At 36.3% G+C, this 20,895-nt stretch overlaps 1 protein-coding gene across 1 annotated transcript in view; it reads right to left on the reverse strand.

Annotated features, from left to right (window-relative positions):
* The window catches only part of CCDC171 (coiled-coil domain containing 171), a 555,758-nt gene that overhangs the window by 118,250 nt on the left and 416,613 nt on the right, over positions 1-20,895 (reverse strand). The gene's annotated exons all lie outside the window — the stretch shown is intronic.

Consider the following 20,895-nt stretch of genomic DNA (forward strand, 5'->3'; position numbering starts at 1 on the left):
GAGTAATAAATTTATTGAGTCACAAAGTCAGTGTTTTAGATACAGATGCAATAGGATCACTTTGAAATGTAAATTAAAGAGAAATGCAAAATAAAACAATTTTGAGGTTCTACCTTAGACCCATCCTATTGCCAAAGATCACAAATGCAGAAAAAGGCAATTATTAGAGGAACTATGGGAAAGCAGTCATGCCAATGCACTATTGGTTGAACTGTGAATTATTCTGATCATTCTGAAAAGAAACTTAGAACTATGTCCAAAAAGTCATTAGACTGTATGTAGGCATCCTGGGCCATCTCTAGTCAATCTGATCAATAGCTAGTCACCAGACCCAGATGGCTCTGGAGGAGAAAGTGAGGCTGGTAACTTTGAACAGCCCTCCCTCACTCAAATCAAATTCAATAGCAAATCATATCATCATCTCCCTGATGTCATGGTCCTCATCAAGAACAAAAGACAAACCACAACCTGTGAGTGGTCCGAGCTGCCTGAATGGGGACCCAGCCGGCCAGTTCCAGTTAAGCAACTCAGCTCATCCTGTTCTTTCCCTTCCTCTCCTCTCCTGGAGTATCATGCACTTACCTGAGGGTGTTCTGCCCAAAAGAAGGTAATTTTGATGGCTAAAACCTATTTAGTTAACTTGGGGTTTACTGGCTAGATTTCTTTCCCAAAGACCATGTCTTAAACCCAATTCACTCTGGATCCCATTGACTGAACAATAACAGGCCCCTGTCCAAGCACCACTTAATGGTCACTTTTTTGGACCCTCCTAGCTCAGACTGAATGTAAATCGTAACTGTTTCTCTTTTGGTCAGAAACCCTGAGGGTTTTCCCCTCCCAGTTTGATTTTTTTTTTTAATTGAAGGAGGGGTATCCATTGACTCACTTCTTAAAGAGGCCTGTTCACTGAATGGTCATTGCCTCACTCAAAGTGAGAACTTGAAAAGACTTTATCCTAAAAAGGTCAAGGTCTCCCATTGCAGCCTGGGCCATCTGGTCACTACACTCATGGCTCTGGAGGAGAAAGTGAGGCTGGTGACTTTGCATAGTCCTCCCTCACTCAAATCAAATTCAATTGCAAGTCATCATTTCCTTGATGCCATGGTCCTCTTCAAGACCAAAGTGCAAACCATAAGACTATATATATATATATATATATGTATGTATGTATGTATGTATGTATATATATATATATATATGTCCTTTGACCCAACGAAGCAATGAGCATTTATTAAGCACCTGTTATAGGCTGAACACCAGGCAAGGGGCTAAGAATACAAAGACAAAAAAAATGGCACTTACTCTCAAGGAGCTTACATTCTAACAGGAGAGAAAGACTGTATATACACATAGGTAAGTTCCTAGGGTCTCAGAGCTATTAGGAACATCAGAGACCAGCTAATCAAATTCCAGGGAGATTAAACAACTTGCCCAAAGTCACAGAAGTACTAAGCATTCCAAAGGTGGGTTCTGATCATATGTCCTCCAACTCCAGAGCTAGATCTCTTTCCACTGTACTAGGTTACCTCTTTCCAGTATATTCAGAGTAGTTACAAGATGACCTTAGATGGGACAGCATTGGCTACTGTAAATCAACCACCAATGTTTCAAGTTGGTATATATCCTAAGAAGGTCAAAGACTAAGGAAGAGAACATACATACACTCACACACTCTTTTTTTTAGCAACACTTTTTATTACATTAAAGATCTTGAAACAAAATAGGTGCCCATCAGCTGTAGCATATGAATATACTGCAAAATTAACACACCAAGAAAAGATAAATATCCTAGAGTCAAAGAAACTTGGGGAGATTTCTATGAAACCACTGCAAAGTCAAATAAAGAGAATGGGAGAATAATTTACACGATGATGACATCATAAAGATTTAAAAGACTTCAGAACTCTAATCAAAGCAGTGACCAGTCATGACTTTAGAAGACTGATGAAGAATACCTCCTGGTTTTTTGCACAGAGGTGAATTATAGAATGAGGTATACATTTTCAGTTATACCTGAAGTGTTTATTTTGTTCAACCATACTTTATTATAAAGAAGTACCTCAGGTTAGAGGGGGTGGGAGAAGTTAGTTAGTGAGTAGTGATACAGATTGAAAAATATATGAAAGAGTGCAATTAAAATATCTTTAAATAAGCAAAAGAAATTTCTTACTCCTTTCCTTTTTTGCCTTTTTTTGGGGGGGGGGGAGGACAGGGCAATTGGGGTTAAGTAACTTGCCCAAGGTGACAGGGCTAGTAAGTGTTACGTGTCTGAGGGTGGATTTGAACTCAGGTCCTCCTGACTCCAGGGCCAGTGCTCTATTCACTGCACCACCTAGCCGCCCCTTGTTACTCCTTTCTTGAACTGAATTTACACTTTAAAAGATTATATATAAAAGACATTCACAATTTCATATACAATTCAATTCTCTTTTTGTTCTTTTATGCTGAGATGTTTATGTTTGTTGGTAAATTTTATGTTCATGATTAAAAAAAGAAAGAAATTAATATCTACATTATCTACAGTCTAGACCATATGTGGGCTCAAGGGCAGGTTCACCACCCTGGTCTAGATTATGATTTGAAGTTAGAGAGCAGGCCCAGAAATAATCAGGGGGAGGATAGCAGGCTACAAAGTGCCTTCAAGGTACTACAAGGTTCTTTTAATAATCCCAAACATCCCCCAGAAACAGAAGCTTATCTTTTTTTAATATCATTATTTTTCCAGTATTACAGCACTGAATGTCTCTGAAGAAAAAAAAATACTATACAAAAAGCAATGAACAGGGTGTACACGATGGATGTCATCAGGCTATGTGGTTTGATAAGGAAATTCAAAGAATTAGAACAAAAGATGTTATCAAGAAATCTTATGATTAACAAAGAAAATGGACTGATCATTTGGCAAAGGCTTAGAATAATAGGGAGACATCTCAAGTACTTCACTGGTATCCAAGTGCTAATACGGAAAAGTAATAAAGTCTTCTTACAGGGGGTATACTCCCTATGGCAAATTCACGGGAGGATACGTAACAAGAGCTTCATAGTATGAGCAGGCATGGAAAAACTATGACCTCTTTGGAGGAAACATCCACATAGACGAGGTAACAGAAGAATTAGAATATTTTTGAGTAGCATGGACAACGTTCAGTGCTATTTCTGGGAATGCCAAAAATGATTCATATAGGCATTTAAGGAACTCACAATCTCCTTGGGGATGGGAAGAATGAGGTGAGGGGTAATAAGATAAGCATTCAAATAAACATAAAACATAGTAGAATATAGTGAGGACAAATGAGAAATCTAATACAAAAATTTTCAGAGGTAATTGCTTTAGCGTGAAGAATCAGCACACTTCACGAGAAAGTAGATTAGAGCTGGGCATGGAAGGAGGAATATTTCAACAAGTAGAGATTTGGAAGATGAAAATCCTAGGTATAGGTACAAAAGATGGGGGAGACTTCATGATAAATAAATAGGTGGATGCTGGGAATTCATGCTGTTCACTCTTCTAAACAACACCACCTGACCCTTTACCTCCTTGCTATCATCTCTTCTCATTACCTCTCCTGAGCTCTACTTCCACATTACCAGCCGCCTTCTGGATATCTCTCCCTGAGGGTCCAATAGGCACCTCAAATTCAACATGTCAAGTCAGTACTCATTATCCTCTTCTTAAAACTGTTCATCCACTGCAGTTTTAGTCCCAGGGTGGCCCGACCAGCAGCTGCAGAGGACTTCGAGAGAGTGGATCACCAGCAGTAGTGGCAGTTTCCAGAATTATCAACCCATAAATGCTGAAGAAAAAGTGAGAGGTCAGTGTAGAACTCTGTTGGAACTGGGGGGAATGGAGGAATGGGTCCAACCCCTGCCCCTGGAGCTAGAAGTGGCAGAGGTGCTGTAGCTGTGCAGCCACCTCCACATGGCCACTTCAGAGCTCCTGGCTTGCAGATTGTAGGGGGCCCAAGCGACTATTCAGAGGGTAATCGCTCTTGCTTTAAACTGCCTGGATCTGGATCACGATATTGGAGGGTGGTCCTGAAGTGTGTGAACAGTGAGCCAGAGTTTGTGTGGGCTGAAGAGACGGCACCCTCTTAATAACTCTGGCAGCTGTAAAAACCCCAGCAATTTGGAAAAAAGCTCTCCCCTCTGGACGCAGAGTTCTATTGTGGCAAAAGAGTGGAAGATTCAAGTAACTGAGTGGCAACATGAGCAAGCAAAGGAAGCAAAGCAAGCACAGAAGTCCAACTGTAGATTCCTTTTGGGGGGGGACAAAAAAGATCAAACCATAGAATGGGAGGAAGACAACAAAGTCAGAACTCCTACATCAAAAGCTTCCAAGAAGAATATGAATTGGTTACAGGCCATGGAGGAGTTCAAGAAGGATTTTGAAAATCAAGTAAGAGAAGTGGAGGAAAAATTGGGAAGAGAAATGAGAATGATGCAAGAAAATCATAAAAAGAGAGTCAACAACCTCACTGAAGAAAATAACACCTTAAAAAATAGATTAACTCAAATGGCAAAAGAGACCCAAAAAGCCAATAAGGAGAATGCCTTAAAAAGCCAAATTTGCCAGATGGAAAAAGAATCTCAAAAGCTCACTGAGGAGAATCATTCCTTCAGAATTAGATTGGAGCAACTGGAAGCTAATGACATTATGAGAAATAAAGATACTATTAAACAGATCCAAACAAATGAAAGAATAGAAGGCAATGTGAAATATCTCACTGGAAAAACCACTAACCTGGAAAATAGATCCAGGAGAGATAAGTTAAAAATTATTGGACTACCTGAAAGCCATGATCACAAAAAGAACCTAGAAATCATCCTAAAAGAAATTCTCAAGGAAAACTGCCCTGATATTTTAGAACCAGAGGACAAAATAGAACTTGAAAGAATTCACCAATCAACTCTTGAAAAAGATCACCAAAAGAAAACTCCTAGAAATATCATAGCCAGGTTGAGGAATTCCCAGATCAAGGAGAAAATATTACAAGCAGCCAAGAAGAAACAATTTGAATATTGTGGAAACACAATCAGGATTCAATTTAACACAGGATCTAGCAGCTTCTACACTAAGGGATCGAAGGGCTTGGAATATGATATTCTGGAGGTCAAAGGAAATAGGATTAAAACCAAGAATCACCTACCCAGCAAAACTGAGTATCATGTTTCAGGGGAAAATAGAGTCATTCACTGAAATAGAGGACTTTCAAGCATTCTTGATAAAAAAAAAAAAACAGAGTTGAATAGAAAATTTGACATTCAAATACAAGAAGCAAGAAAAGCATGAGAAGGTAAACAGGGAAAAGAAATCATAAGGAACTTAACAAAGTTGAACTATTTACATGCCTACATGGAAAAACCATAATTATAATTTATGAAACTTCTCTCAGTATGAGAATAGTTGAAGGGAATATATATATACACATATATATGTCTATATAGGAGGGTATATGTGCATATGAATACATATGTGAGTGTATATATATGCATACAGGTATACATAGATAGAGGGCACAGGATCAATTGAATAGGAAGGGATATTTAAAAGGTGAAAATGAGAGCTGAGAGAGGAATATAATGAGAGGAGATGGGGAGAGACAGAATGGGGTAAATTATCTCATATAGAAGAGGCAAGGGATAACTGTTACAATGGAGAGGAAGAAAAGGAAGACAAAAGGGAATGGGTCAACATTACTGTCATTGAATTTGGCTTAAGGAGGGAATGACATACCCACTAAATTGGGTATCTTGCCCTACAGGAGAGTAGGAGGGAAGGGGATGAGAGGGGGGATGATGGAGGGGAGAGCAGGTTGGGGGGTAGGGTAATTAGAAGCACACACTTTTGAAAAGGGACAGAGTCAAAGTAGAAAATAGAACAAGTGCAGGGCAGGATAGAATGGAGGGAAATACGGTCAGTCTTTCACAATATATCTACTATGGAAATGTTTTGCTTAACTACACATGCACAACCTACATTGAATTGCTTACCTTCCCAGTAAGGGTGGGTGACTAGTAGGGAGGAAGGGAAAAAATCTAGAATTCGAAGTTGTAAAATTAAGTGTTTTAAACATATATATATATATATATATATTTACATGCAACTGGGAAATAAGGTATATAGGCACTGGGATATGGAGATACATCTTGCCCTACTGGAAAGTTGGAGGGGGGATGGGAGAAGATTATAGTATAGAACAGACTGGGGGAGGGGGTATACAGTGGGATTGCTGTTTTGGGATGGTGGGTAGGGGAAAGATGGTGAGAAAATTTGTAACTTAAAATCTTGTGGAAATGAATAATGTAAACTAAACATAAACATAAAATTTTAAAAATTTATAACAAAAAGGAAATAAAATTCAAAACAAAACAAAACATAAAACTGTTCATCCAGACTTACTCATTTCTGTTGAGATTACCAGCCTCCTAGTAACTTAAGTTTGCAGCCTCAGAGATATCTTTAACACTTCTTCACCCCCACCCCCATTTATGATCAGTTGCAAAGTTTTGTCAAATCTACTTTCATAATCTCTTGCATCCCTTTGCTTTTCTTGATTCAAAAAGTTACTAGCCTAGTTTAGCTTTTCATCATCCTTCAGCTGGACTACTACAATATAGACTCTTAATTTGTCTCCCTGCTTCCAGTCTCTCACATCTCCAACATAACCTTCACAAAGCTGCAAAAATTATTTAGCAGATCCGGCTACTTCCCATACTCAACACTCTTCGGTGGCTCCCTAGTGAGAAGAGAAAAAACTAACCCAAGGCAGGGGTGGGGGAGAGGGGTAACTTGTGGCATCAAGGCCCCATGTGGCCCTCTAGGTCCTCAAGTGCAGCCCTTTAACTGTTCTGTGAAGTTTGGATTCAGCTAAAGGGCTGCATTTGAGGACCTACAGAGCCACATGTGGCCTCAGGTTCACAGGTTCCCCACCCCCCATACCCTTCAGCTTGGCATTTAGAGCTCCTAACAGTCTGGCTCCAGGACACCTGTCCAGATATTTTACATCACTGATCTTCATATATTATATTATCTATACAAATTTATCCCACAAAGTAAACATTTGATTTTCCAGTTTCATGTCTGAAATACACCTAGTCTTTACCCTCACCTTTTATATTCTTAGCTCAATTACTACCTTCTACAACAGGGGTTCTTCATCCACAGTTCATGGAATCTATGAATAACAGCCAGCTAGCATTTATGTAGTACTTTAAGGTTTACAAATCACTTTACATAAATTATCTCATTTAGTTCTCAGAACAACTCTGATAGGTACTATTATTATCTTCATTTTAAAGATGAGAAAACTGAGGCAGGAACAGGTTGAGTAAGTTGCTTAGTAAGTTGCTAACTGAGAGAGTTACACAGGGATAAATACCTGAGGTCACATTTGAACTCAGGTTTTCCTAACTTCCAGTGCGCTATCCACTGCTGATCCCATTTAGTTATGAATGCAGACAACAATCCTATTTATAACTTTGTCAAAAATAGAAAACAAATTTATATATAACAGGACAGGGCAGATATCTCAAAATATCATTTATGTTACTACTTATAAATTATTATTGTTATTAGGCCCATTGCTGTATATATTACTATAGCACAAATTTTAAAAATATATTGATAACTATTTCAAAATAATTGATTTCCTCTGTAATCCTCCATATTTTATACATTAGAAAACATTAATGCTAGTGTTTTACTTCTAAGATTACCTCCAATTGGTCTTGTGTATACCTTGTTTAATAATAGTTGTTTGTATATTGTCTCCCCAACAGAATGTTATCCTTCCTACCACCACCCACCCCTGCCCTAGTGCTTACTACAGTATCTGACACAAAGTAAATACTTAATAAATGCTTGGTGACCAATTGATTTCTTTTTATAAGAAGGGGTCTGTCTATAAGCTTCATCATACTGCAGTCTATAATACACACACAAAAGATTAAGAACTTCTGTGCTGCAGGAAGCATTTTATGATCTAACTTTTAGTTTTGTCTTCTTCCTCAAATTATATTGTAATTACTTATTCATTTAAATGTATTCCCCAGTAGAATATAGCCTCCTTCAAGAGCTTATGCTTGGTCATTTTTTTTTCATTTCATTTTGACAAATTTAAAAAACATCAAAAAGCATGAACATCTATCCATATAAAGAACAGTAAAAAAAAAAAGCAACTATATATGAAATTATGACTCTCCACCACATATCACTTGATTTTCAAAGTAATGTTTCAAATTTAACATATTAGTTCCCAAACTGTCCTGTTTGTTCTTACCAACTTCTGAATATCTGTGTGTTTTTATTAATTCATTGATGCTATTTTCTTTTTTTCTTCCTTTGTTTGGGGGGGGGAAGGGAAGAGGGGCCCTCTTCCTGCTTTTTTTCATTATTTCCCTTGAGACTGTTGGCCATTTGTTACTCCACATAAAATTTATTATGTTTTTCTAGCTCTCTAAAGTAATCTTTTGGTAGTTTAATTGGCATGGTAAATTAGACTATGTTTGTGTTTCTTGAGTGTAGAAAATGTTTTTTTCCCTTGCTTTGTATCTCCAATGCTTAGTAGTGCCTGGTACGTAGTAGGCACCTATTAAATGTTTATAGACTAAGGGAATTAATTTAGGTAGTATTGTAATTTTTATTTTATTGGAACCGTCCAACTATAAGCAATTAATATATTTTCCATGAGTCAAATCTATTTAGGTAAGGAATGCTTTACAGTTGTATTCATAAAATTCCTGCATAGGCCTTGGTCACGAGACTACTGCTTGTTTTCTGCGTTCTGTAGTTATTTTGAATTGAATTTCTTTTCTACCTCTCCTGGGTTTGTAGGTAAGAGAGGCAGCAAAGTAATACAGTGGATAGAGGACTGGATCTGAAGTCAAGATAACTTGAATTCAAACACTGCTCCTAACTGTGGGACCCTGGGTAAGTCACTTAACTTCTCTCAGGGTCAGTTTTCACATCTGTAAGGGGGTAGGATATACTGATAACATCTACCTCCCAGGGTGGTTGCAAAGATAAAATGAAATAACATTCAAAGGAATTTGTAAACCTTGAAGCCCCAAGTAAATACTAGCTATTATCAACATAAATATCTTTTTGTATGTATTTCTTTTATATTCTATTATTTTATTGAACTTTATTGTTGCAATTAATTTCAATTATCATACCATCTACAAAAATTGTTAATTTTGTTTCCTTTCTGTCTATGCTTACTCCCTCAATTTCATTTTCTTCTCTTATTTACATAATTGGCATTTCTAGATATTAAATACAGTAATGTAGACAATCTTGTTTTATTTTTTATCTTACTGGAAAGTGACCTGGCACATCTGCATTTCAAAAAATTGCTACATTTTTATTTTAGACAGATACTTTTATCATAGTTAAGAACAATTAATTTAATATATAGTCTTGAGCTGTGTCATCTTTACTGTAGTTTCTCGGTATTTTCTGGAGTCTTACAATATTTTTTCTTTTTATTCGAAGCTCTGGATATTGTCTACAATAGCCCTGGGTATTTTCAATTTGGAATTTCTTTCAGAAGGTACCTAACATAATCTTTCTATTTCCATTTGTTTTCTGGTTCTACTAGCTATGGAAAGGCTTATTTTTATGATTATTTAAATATCTTACATTTGCTTGTATATTTTCTTGCTCTTGACTTTGTTCTAATATTTCTATAGTCTCACAGAATCACTGACTTCTGTTTGTTCCATTCTGTTTTCAGGGAGTTTATTAAATAGTTTTTCTACCACCATTGTTCTTCATTTATTCCCATCAGAAACTCTAATTACATATTTTGTTTCCTGCTTCATTTTTTCCAGGCATTCTTGTAGTCTTTGTAGCCAAGCCATATTTTTTTCCTTTGAGGTTCTGATTGTAGTTGTTGTCGAATTACTTTCTTCTGATTTTACATCTTGAGCTTCTCTTAACCCATCTCTTTCACTGTGTTTGGTATTTTCTTCCATTGCTACCCTCAGTTTTTAAATTGGGACTTTGTGCTCATTCTGGTACTCCTAGATGGCTTAAATAATCAGTTTAGTCCTGACCTTTCTGTAATCTGGAGCATGGACACTGCTACCATCACTTTTCTGAAAGTAATGCTTCATTTTCTGGCTTATGTCCCATTCTCCTGGTCCACACTGAGTTCTGGACCCTCTAAATTACCATTTCCTTCTCTTTGCAGAATTCCTCATTAGGAATAAGTTCCTTTCCTTGCTGTGGCAGATGGTGAAAATCAAACTGGCTTCAACCTTCCTGAAAGGACCATAGCGTGGGCAGCCCACTGATGAGTTGGCCCTGCTGTGGTTCTTAGAGCTCCAAGGAATACATGGCCAAATTCTGCCTCTCTGAACAGTGAGCTGTGAGGAATTACTGTGTGCCTTGATTCTGTACTAACAGGCTAATACTGAGATGTGGTTTTGGTCTCTGAATCCTGGAGACTGCTGCACTGGCTTGCAACCAGGAGTTCTGTGAGGTTCAAATGAGATAGTGGATATAAAGCACTTTGCAAACCTTAAAGCACTACAGAAATGACAGTTATTGGGTTTTTTTAGCCTTCCCTGAGCATTCTTCTATACTTCTGGAGCTGGAGCAATGTTAATTGAGTAATATAGGGGTGTGCTGACAAATGTTTAACAACCAGGTTCAAATTTAAATGTGCATTATTAATGTTTTCTAAAGTCTAGATATTTAATGAAACAATAAATCAAATGCTTGTTTGTAGAAATTGCCCGTTTCTGAGCTGTGAATTCTCACACTGAAAATTTAACAATTAACTCTCTCAAACTGATTAGAGATGACACTGCACACTACTATTTACAACTCATCCATCCCCCTCTCCAAACTTAACAGCAAGGCAAAAGGGAATGAGCCGACCTTACTCTCATTGAATTTGGCTTAGGGAGGGAATGACATACACACTAAATAGGGCATCTCACCCTACAGGAGAGTAGAGGGGAAGGGAATGAGAAGGGGGATGGATGAGTTGTAAATAGTAGTGTGCGGGGGGGGGTCAGGGAAGTTAGAAGCACACACTTTTGAAAAGGGACAGGATCAAAGCAGAGAATAGAATGGGGGGGGGTAGGATGGAGGGAAATATAGTCAGTATTTCACAATATATCCACTAAGGAAATGTTTTGCATAGTTACAGATGTACAATCTATATTGAATTGCTTATCTTCCCAGTAAGGGTGGGTGACAAGGGAGGAAGGGAAAGATCTGGAATTCAAAGTTTTAAAATCAAATGTTTAAAAATATATACTTATTATTATTATTTTAAATGCAACTGGGAAATAAGATATATAGGCACTGGGGCACAGAGATCCACCATGCCCTACTGGAAAGTCAGAAGGGGATGGAGGAAGATATAGGAGAGAGCAGATTGGGGGAAGGGATATTCAGTGGGATCACTGTTTTGGGGTCGTGGGTAGGGGAGAAAATTTGTAACTCAAAGTCTTGTGGAAATGAATGATGTAAACTAAAAATAAACATAAAATTTAATTAAAAAAAAACACCCAGAGTGTTCAGAATGCCAGCAGCCTCACAGTTATCCACCAGGGTTAACACTAACTTCCTTGGTACAACCCAAACAGCCTCTGCCAGTCTCTTTTTGTGAAGGTCTAGATAAAGTGGAAGGGAATACTTCCATTTACCATTCTTTTATCTGAAGTCCTTTTCAGATATTTCTGCAGTTTGTATAAGACAAGAGCAAGACTTTTCATGATCCATCTTAACTGGTTTCACTTGGTCTTTGTCACCTCAACATTGTACCTTGTACATAGCAGATACTTAATAAGTTCTCTCTGAATTTAATTTAAAGTAAATGTCAGAAAAAAATTAAATAAATTGGATAAAACAGTAAATTGGTGGCAGATTTTGGAGCTAGATTAAATATCATTTGAAGAAGTTTGCATTTGATCCAGTAGGAAGTCATTGAAGGTTTAAGAGCAGGGGAGTGACACAGAACCAGAAAGATTTTGTTGGCAGTTGAATAAAGGAAAGATTCAAGAGGGGGTGGGGTTGGAAGGCTGTTCTAATAACCCAGTCAAGAACAAGAGCCTGAGGAAGACAGAGACCACGAGAATAGAAGTAGAAGGCAGAATAGACATGTAAGCATAAAAGTAGCAGAATTAACAAAAAGACAAAGGATGATAAAGCTTTATAAAGGGGTGCTGGATTTGATTTTTGATTCCAAAATCATTTGTAATTTTGGAGAGAAAATTATGTTTGTGGTACAATCTTTCATTCTGAAACAAAAAAGCAGCCAATAAAAGTCTTCAAATGAGTATGTGTTCTGAAATTTTCAATGGATTTTGGTAAAATCTAGTACATGAAGGTTACAGATTTACATGTGATATATGATGTATTACATGATACCTGGATCATGCGAAATGTTGTCCTTGATCTTAAAAGGAATATACTGACCAAAATATTTAAACTATATTTTTTAAAATCCTCTTTTATACATTGGGTGATTAGTAATTTTAATTCTGATTGTGAAACACATTTCAATGAATTATTAGTATTTTAATTCTATAATACTGTTATTGCCAAACCTATCAATGAATATGTTTTTCTTGCTACTTTACATTTTAATTACAGCTTGCCATTCTAGATAAGGATATGGGACTTAAGAGTCATAGAACACCTGCTTACATAGTGCTTCTGATATTTATTATATATGTGATTATGGGCAAGAAACTTAACTTTTCTGAACCTCAGTTTGCTTATAAGTATAATGAGTATAATATTCCTGTGGCACTACCTCTCATGGCTGGTATATGAAACTCTAATAAAATAATATATTTAAAGTACTTTGTACACTTTAAAGCAAGTGTGAAACTCAAAAGAAAGAGGGATCATTAAACCATACATAAGGATCCCTGTGGGACACATTGACATAGAAGATAACATATTAATATCATCTATGTGTTATTGTATTTTTATTTATTTAGTTAAAGATTTCCCAATTACATTTTTTTAAGCAACTGGGGTTAAGTAACTTGCTCAAGGTTACACGGCCAGTTATTTCTGGGTGTGGTGCTAAGTATCTGAGCCTGGATTCAATCCCAGGTCATCCCAACTCTGGCACCGGTGCTCTTACTCACTGATCCACCTGGCTGCCCCTCCCAATTACATTTTAATCTGATGTGAGTCACTCTCAGAAGTGTTGTGGGTCACATACAACTTGAAGGCTTCCTATCTGACACCTCTGATTTAAAATATACTATTATTACATGAATTTCTATGGGAAAATGATACAACCCATAATGAATAAAAATTTTTCAAGAGTCTTAAATGTATTTCATTTATGTGAAAACTCTCATTACGTGAAATTGTTAACAACAGATTTCTTAACTTTTAAAGACATGGAATAGTGAAAAAGTGTATTAAATCTTATGCACTTCTCAGAAAGTGCACTTATTTATAATATGTGAAGATAATTCTATAAAATGAACTGGTTAGACTAGACTGCCTACATACTCTCTTCTAGTTCTAAATTTATGATCCAATGATACATATCTGATAATGTGTCTGTGGACTGCAGAATTTATCTTAAACATTTATTCCTATAATCTCTACCCATGCGGTCAATTTATTAAAACATATTAGAATTGAGAAGATATGCCATATTGTTTATTGGCTGCCATTTTATTTGAAGATGTAGATTTACACAAGAGATTAAATTTGGATGTATATTTGATCAAAATGAAGCAATTTCATGGAAAAATATCATGTAACAAAAAGAATAACATGAAATGCTAAGCAGTTGTTTTGGGACAGAAATCTAATGGGAACAAAGATCTTACCTGATTTGGTCATCTCTTTATCAGCCAAGTTTAACAAGACCTAACTTAGAAATTACTTGATAATACAGTTTAAATCAAGTCAAATAAGCTAATATAAGCAAGGTAATTTATGAACATAAATTGATATGCCTATGTGAGTTATTGTTAATAAAGAAGACGTCATTTATCAAATTTATCTATAAGAACAGTTATCTTCACTCAGTAATCTCTTGGGAGCTCTTCAAGAAAAAGTGTGTTACTAACCATGTATAAAAATAAATAATCAATAATAATTTACCTCCATATAACACTTTAGGGTTTATACAGGACTTACTTCTCAAAGACCCTATGAGTAATACAAGTAAAATTACCCAAATTTTACAGACGAGGAAACAGAGGTTCTGAAATGTTAAGTGATTTGTCTATGATTAAACAGTAATAGTCTAAAGTGAGACACAGGGCAGCTCCATGGTGCAGTGGATAGAGTTCCAGTCCTGGAGTCAGAAGGACTCATCTTCCTGAGTTCAAATCTGGCCTCAGATACTTATTCGCTATGCAACCCTGGGCAAGTCACTTAACCCTGTTTGCTCCAGGTTTCTCATCTGTCAAATGAGTTGGAGAAGGAAATGGCAAACCCCTCCAGCATCTCTGCCAAGAAAATCCCAGATGGGGTCACAAAGAGTCAGACAACTGAAATGACTGAACAACAAAAGTGAAATTTAAAATCAGGTCTCTTGATTCCTAATACTCTATCCATTATTCCATACTATCTCTCACAATACCAAAACGGAAAGCTGCTTTATCTCCATCAAAAGTCCATCTTCTTATTTACAAATGATCTCTTTATGCTAAAGAAGGGGGCTACCATTCCCAAACAAGAGGAAGTAAATATTTCATATTCTTCATTAATAAGAGCCTACAGAAGCCATTGTTATTTACAAATAAGCTATACTTTGAAAGAAATCACATGAATACCAAATTCCATCTTTAGCAACATGTACTTTAGATGCAACTATCTAATGAATGATAGTTAAGTTTCTTGTTTAAATAGGGGTTTATTTCTTATCTATATGCATAATGTCTTAACTTCTCAAGAAGAGATATGACACTTGCATCACATCAAAAACTTAAGCCTCTTCTGACATATCTAAATAGCTCAGGGAATATAAATGTTCAGCTTGTATGTGTTAACTGAGTATGTCTGAATAGGAGTCTGGAATAGGAAAAGTGTCCTAAGTTTAGAATCAGAAGACCTAGATTAATATTCATGGTTTACCACTTACTACCTTTGTGATCTTGGTAAATCACCTTCTAGACTTCATTTCTTTATCTGTAAAATGAGGGCACTAGATGAAATGATCTCTAAGGTCCTCTCCAATTCTAAGGATACAATCCTATAAGTTATCACTAATCACAAATATATGAGCCGGTACTAATTAATCTTTTACCAATATTTCTACACAAATTGCATGAACATCCACACTGACCATCTATTAATCAAAAAATAGAACACTATACCCTTAGTCAATTCTACTGAGTTGAAAAGATACAACCAATCCCCCAAACAAGACATCCATGGTTGGCCTGAATCCCCATTAGAATAGTTCCAAAATAAGTTTGCATGAAAGCAAAAGTATTATAATGGAATGGGTTGAGACATGAGTCTAATTGCAGTCAAATGATGCCAATATATAGTCACTGAGCTGCCAAGTGACCTGATAAGTTTTGTTTTGTCTTGCTTTGTTTTTTGATTAAGGAAATTGATTAGCTTCTCCAAACAATTACAATGCCTACATTAACTTACCCAATGGGAAAAAAATTCGAATGATGGGTAGGGGGAAGACAAACAAGGTAGGTAAAGCATCACTCATACTGTATTTTCAGCCATAAATTTGAAGGGGGCAAAAGACAATATATCACACAGGACTTCAATTCATTTGGAGTATGTAAATTGTGACTTGTGCTCTCAATGTACATTTAAAGAGAGATACTGAGGTATTAAAAACTCCAGGCATTAAAAAAGCAGTCACTTTTCTTTTAAACCATAGAAATAATCTATCTAAAACCAAAATTAGCATTAAATGCAATGAGAATATACTAGAAGCTTTCTCAATAAATATGAGTAAAGCAAACATGGCAATACTCCCCACTGCTATTTGATATAGTTTTAGAAATGACAGCAAAGAAATTAAAGGTATAAAGATAGGTAAAGATGATACATATGCACATAAATATACACATGTATATGTATGTATCTCCTTAATTGTTGATTGTAAGTTTACTTGGAAAATCCTAAGGAATCATCAAAGATAAAAAGTTTTCATTCAGTCTTTTTCAGTCATGTTCGACTTTTCATGACTCCATTTTGGGTTTTGTTGGGAAGATATTTGAGTGCTTTTCTATTTCCTTTTCCAAAAGATATTAAACAAGACCATTAATATCTTCAGCAAAGTAGAAAGCTACAAAAAGCAATTATATTTCTATATAATAATAACAAAATCCAGGAGGTAATAAATAGTAGAAAGGGAAATCCCATTCCACATTACTACAAAATGCATAAAGTTTGGGGGGGAGGTTAATCTACCAAAGAACACAAAAGATTGTACAGATTCAATTACAAAGTGTTCCTTAAAGAAATAAATAACAACTTCAATACCTTGAGGAATATTCAGTTCTCAGGGCTGGGCTATGCCAATATAATAATACTACCAAAGTTAGGTTACATTTTTCAATCAAATTATCAAAGATGTTTAATAGTATTTAATTTTTTACAAATTACATGTCAAGACATTTTTTAACATTCATTTTTACAAGATTTTGAGTTCCAAATTTTTCTCCCTCTCTCTCTTGAAAATGCTAGCAATTTGATATGTTTACAAGTGCTATCATGTAAAACATTTCCATATTAGAGTTGTGAAAGAAAAAACATCAAAAGGAAAAAAAACACGAAAAACAATACAAAGAAATAAGAATGCTTCAATTTGCATTCAGAGTCCATCAGTTCCTAATCTGGATATGGATAGCACTTTCTTTCATGAATCCTTTGTACTTATCTTGGATCTTTGTGCTGCTGAGAGGAGTTGAGTCATTCACAGCTGATCATCACACAATGTTGCTGATACTGTATTCAATGTTTCTTGGTTCTGCTCATTTCACTTTCCATCAGATCATAGAAGTTTTTCCAGGTTTTTCTAAAATCTGCCTGTTCATCATTTCTTATTGCTCAATAGTATTCCATTACATTCATATACCTCAGCTTGCTCAGTGATTCCCCAATCGATGGGTATCCCCTCAATATCCAATATTTTGCCACCATAAAAAGCGCTGCAATGAATATTATTGCACATGTAGGTCCTTTTCCCTTTTTTATGATTCCTTTTTTAATGCAAGTTTTTTGTTTAAACTTGCATTTCTCTAATCAAAAGTGATTTAGGGCACTTCTTCATATGCCTATAGATAGCTTTAATTTCTTTATCCAAAAATTGCTGTTCATATCCTTTGACCATTTATCTATTGTGGAATGACTTGCATTTTTATAAATTTGCCCTAATTCTCTATATATTTGAGAAATGAGGCCTTTATCAGAGACACTTGCTGTAAAGATTTTTTCCCAGCTTTCTACTTTCCTTTTAATCTTGGTTGCCTTGGTTTTACTTGTGCAAAATCTTTTTAATTTAATACAATATAATAAAATTATCTACTTTATATTTCATAATGGTCTCCATCTCTTGTTTGGTCTATAAACCTATAACTCACTTAACTTCTCCTTTAAGAATCTGAATACAATACCACTTGATGCATATATGTTTAGTATTGATGTAATATTCTTCACAATAACTTCACTCTCTATGGTGCCTTTTAGCAAGATGCAGTTCCTTTCCTTACCTCTTTTGATAAGATTTATCTTTGCTTTAGTTTTTTCTGAGATCAGCATTGCTACCTGTGCTTTGTTTTTATTTCAGCTGAATAGATTCTGCCCTAATCCTTTACCTTTACTCTGTAGGTGTGTTTCTCTGCTTCAAGCGTGTTTCTTATAAACAACATAGTGTAGGTTTTTGCTTTTTGACCCACTCTACTATCTGCTTCCATTTTATGGGAGAGTTCATCCCATTCACATTCACAGTTATGATTACTGTGTATTTCCCTCTATCCTATTTTCCTCCTGTTTGTCCTCACTCTCCTTTCACCCTTTCCCTCTTCACCAGTGTTTTGCTTCTGTATATCACCTCCCCGATCTACGCTCCCTTCTGTCAGTTCCCCAACCTTTATTTAATCTCCTTGCTTCCTACATCCCTGTCAGGTATGATAGATTGCTATATTAAACTGATTGTGTGCATTATTCCATCTGTGAGCCAATGCTGACAAGAGTAAGGTTCAAGCAATACCCATCATCCACCTTCACATTTTTCCATCCACTGTAACATGTTTTGCATGCCTCTTTCCATTCTATCTCTCCCTTTCCTCTATATTCATTTTCTATACTCATATTCTATCTCATCCCTTATTTATTTTTTTATTTCATTACTTCATATTCATCTTATACCCACATATCATATTTATATTCCTTCTTACTGTACTATTAGTGGCACAATTTTTAAGAATTACAAGTATCACCTTCCCAGGTAGGGATATAAACAGTTCAGTTCCAGTGAATCCTTCATGTTTTCTTTTACCTTTTTAGGCTTCTCTTGGGTCTTTATATTAGAGATCAAAATTTTTGTTCCATTCTGATCTCCTTATAAAAGCTTGAAATTCTTCTAATTTATTTAATGAATTTTTTTCCCTTGAAGTACTACACAATTTCACCAGATAGGTGATTCTTGGTTGTAGTCCAAGCTCCTCTGCCTTCCAGTATATCATGTTTCATGACTTCCAATCTTTTAATATTGCAGCTGTTAAGCTCTGTGTATTCCTGATTGGGGCAACCGATATGTGAATTGTTTTTTTTCTGGCCACTTGCAGTATTTTCTCCTTGTCTTGATAGTTATGTAATTTAACTAGAATGTTCCTTGGAGTTTTTATACTGGAAGCTCTTTCTTGAAGTGATCAGTAGATTTTTTTTCAAAGCATATTTTTGCCTCTGGTTCCATGATATCAGGACAGTTTTCCTTGATAATTTCTTGAAAGATGCTGTCCAGGCCCTCCTTTTGATTATGGCTTTCAGGAAGTACACTGATTTCTGAAACTGTCTCTCCTGGTTCTATTTTCCAGGTCAGTAATTTTTCCAATGAGATATTTTACATTTTCTTTTTTTTTTCATTCTTTGGAATTTGTGTGATTTGATTCATGATGTCTCATAGAGTCATTGGCTTCCACCTTCCCACTTTTTCCACTTTTCCACTTTTAAGGAACTGGTTTCTTCAGTTAGCTTTTGTACTTCCTTTTCCATTTAGTCAATTGTACTTTTTAAAGGAGTTGTTTTCTTCAGTGGATTTTTGTATTTCCTTTTCCATTTGACCAATTCCATTTTAAGCAGTTATTTTCTTTTACATAATTCTCTTGCATCATTTTCATTTCTTTTCCCAATTTTTCTTCTACCTCTCTTATTTTTAAGCACTTTTTTGAGTTCTTCCATGAGTTCATTCTGGGATTAATATCACTTACTAGTTTTCTTTTTCCTAGATTTTGTCCATAGGCAGAATCAAGATGGCAGAATAGAAAGAGGACTTCCACGGGGCTCCTGCTCCCACCTCCTCCAATTCATGTAAAAAATTACTCTAAACAAGCTTTGGAGCTACAGAACCCACAAAATGACAGAGAAAAGCTAACCTCCCGCTGAAGACAGCCCAGCAGGCCGACAGGAAGTGGCCAGCACAGTGCTCTGAGAGCTGAGCCCAGCCCCACGTGAGCCTGAGGTTTTAGCCTCAGAGCAGCCACAACAACCTGCCAGCTGGATGAACTTGAGATCATCAGCAGCTGTGGCGGTTTCCAGAATTATCAATGCAGAGATGCTAAGGACAAAGTGAGAGGTCAGTGCAGTGTGGACTTTGGGATCTGAGAGTTTGGGAGTGCAGTCCGGCCTTTACCCCCTGGAAGTGGAAGTGGCTGAGGCACAGCAGCTGTGCAGCTGCTGCCACGTGGCTGCTTCAGGCTTCTCCTGGCCTACAGATTGTAGGGGGATCAAGGAACCAGTCTGAGGGGTAATTGTTCTTGCTTTAACCTGCTTGGATCTAGGTCACTATCTGGGGTGGAGGTCCTGGGGTGTGTGACCAGTGTCCCAGAGGTTGTGGACGCTTCAGAGAGGGCACCCAACTAATAACTCCGGCAGCTGAGAAAACCCTAGCAATTGGGACAAAGCTCCCCTTTCTAGTAACAGAGTTCTACTGTAGCAAAAAGCTCAAAAGTCAAGTAATTGAGTGGCAACGTGAGCAAGCAAGGGAAGCAAAGGGAGAAGAGCAAACTTCTATCTTGGGGGCAAAAAGGATCAAAGCATGGAACAGGAGGAAGACAATGAAGTCAGAACTCCTGCACCAAAAGCTTCCAAGAAAAATATGAATTGTTTACAAGCCATAGAGGAGCTTAAGAAGTATTTTGAAAACCAAATAAGAGAAGTAGAGGAAAAACTGGGAAGAGAAATGAGAATGATGGAAGAAAATTATGAAATGAGAGTCAATAACCTGACTGAAGAAAATAACACCTTAAAAAACAGACTAACTCAAATGGCAAAAGAAGCTCGAAAAGGCAATGAGGAGAAGAATGCCTTAAAAAGTTGAATTTGCCAGATGGAAAAGAATCTCAAAATCTCACTGAAGAGAATCATTTCTTCAGAATTAGATTGGAGCAAATGGAAGCTAGTGACTTTATGAGAAATCAAAATACTATTAAAACGATCCAAACAAATTAAAAAATAGAAGGCAATGTGAAATATCTCATGGGAAAAACCACTGACCTGGAAAATAAATCCAGGAGAGATCATTTAAAAATTATTGGACTACCTGAAAGCCATGATCAAAAAAAAAAAAACCTAAAAATCATCCTCCAATAAATTCTCAAGGAAAATTGCCCTGATGTTTTAGAACCAGAAGGCAAAACAGAGGTTAAAAGAATCCACTTATCACCTTCTGAAAAAATCTCAAAAAAGAAAACTCCTAGGAATAT

The sequence above is a fragment of the Petaurus breviceps genome, unplaced genomic scaffold, assembly GCF_028583685.1.
Source record: "Petaurus breviceps papuanus isolate PSGF00001 unplaced genomic scaffold, PetGlider_PUasm1.0 187, whole genome shotgun sequence".
Classification (NCBI taxonomy): Eukaryota; Metazoa; Chordata; class Mammalia; order Diprotodontia; family Petauridae; genus Petaurus; species Petaurus breviceps.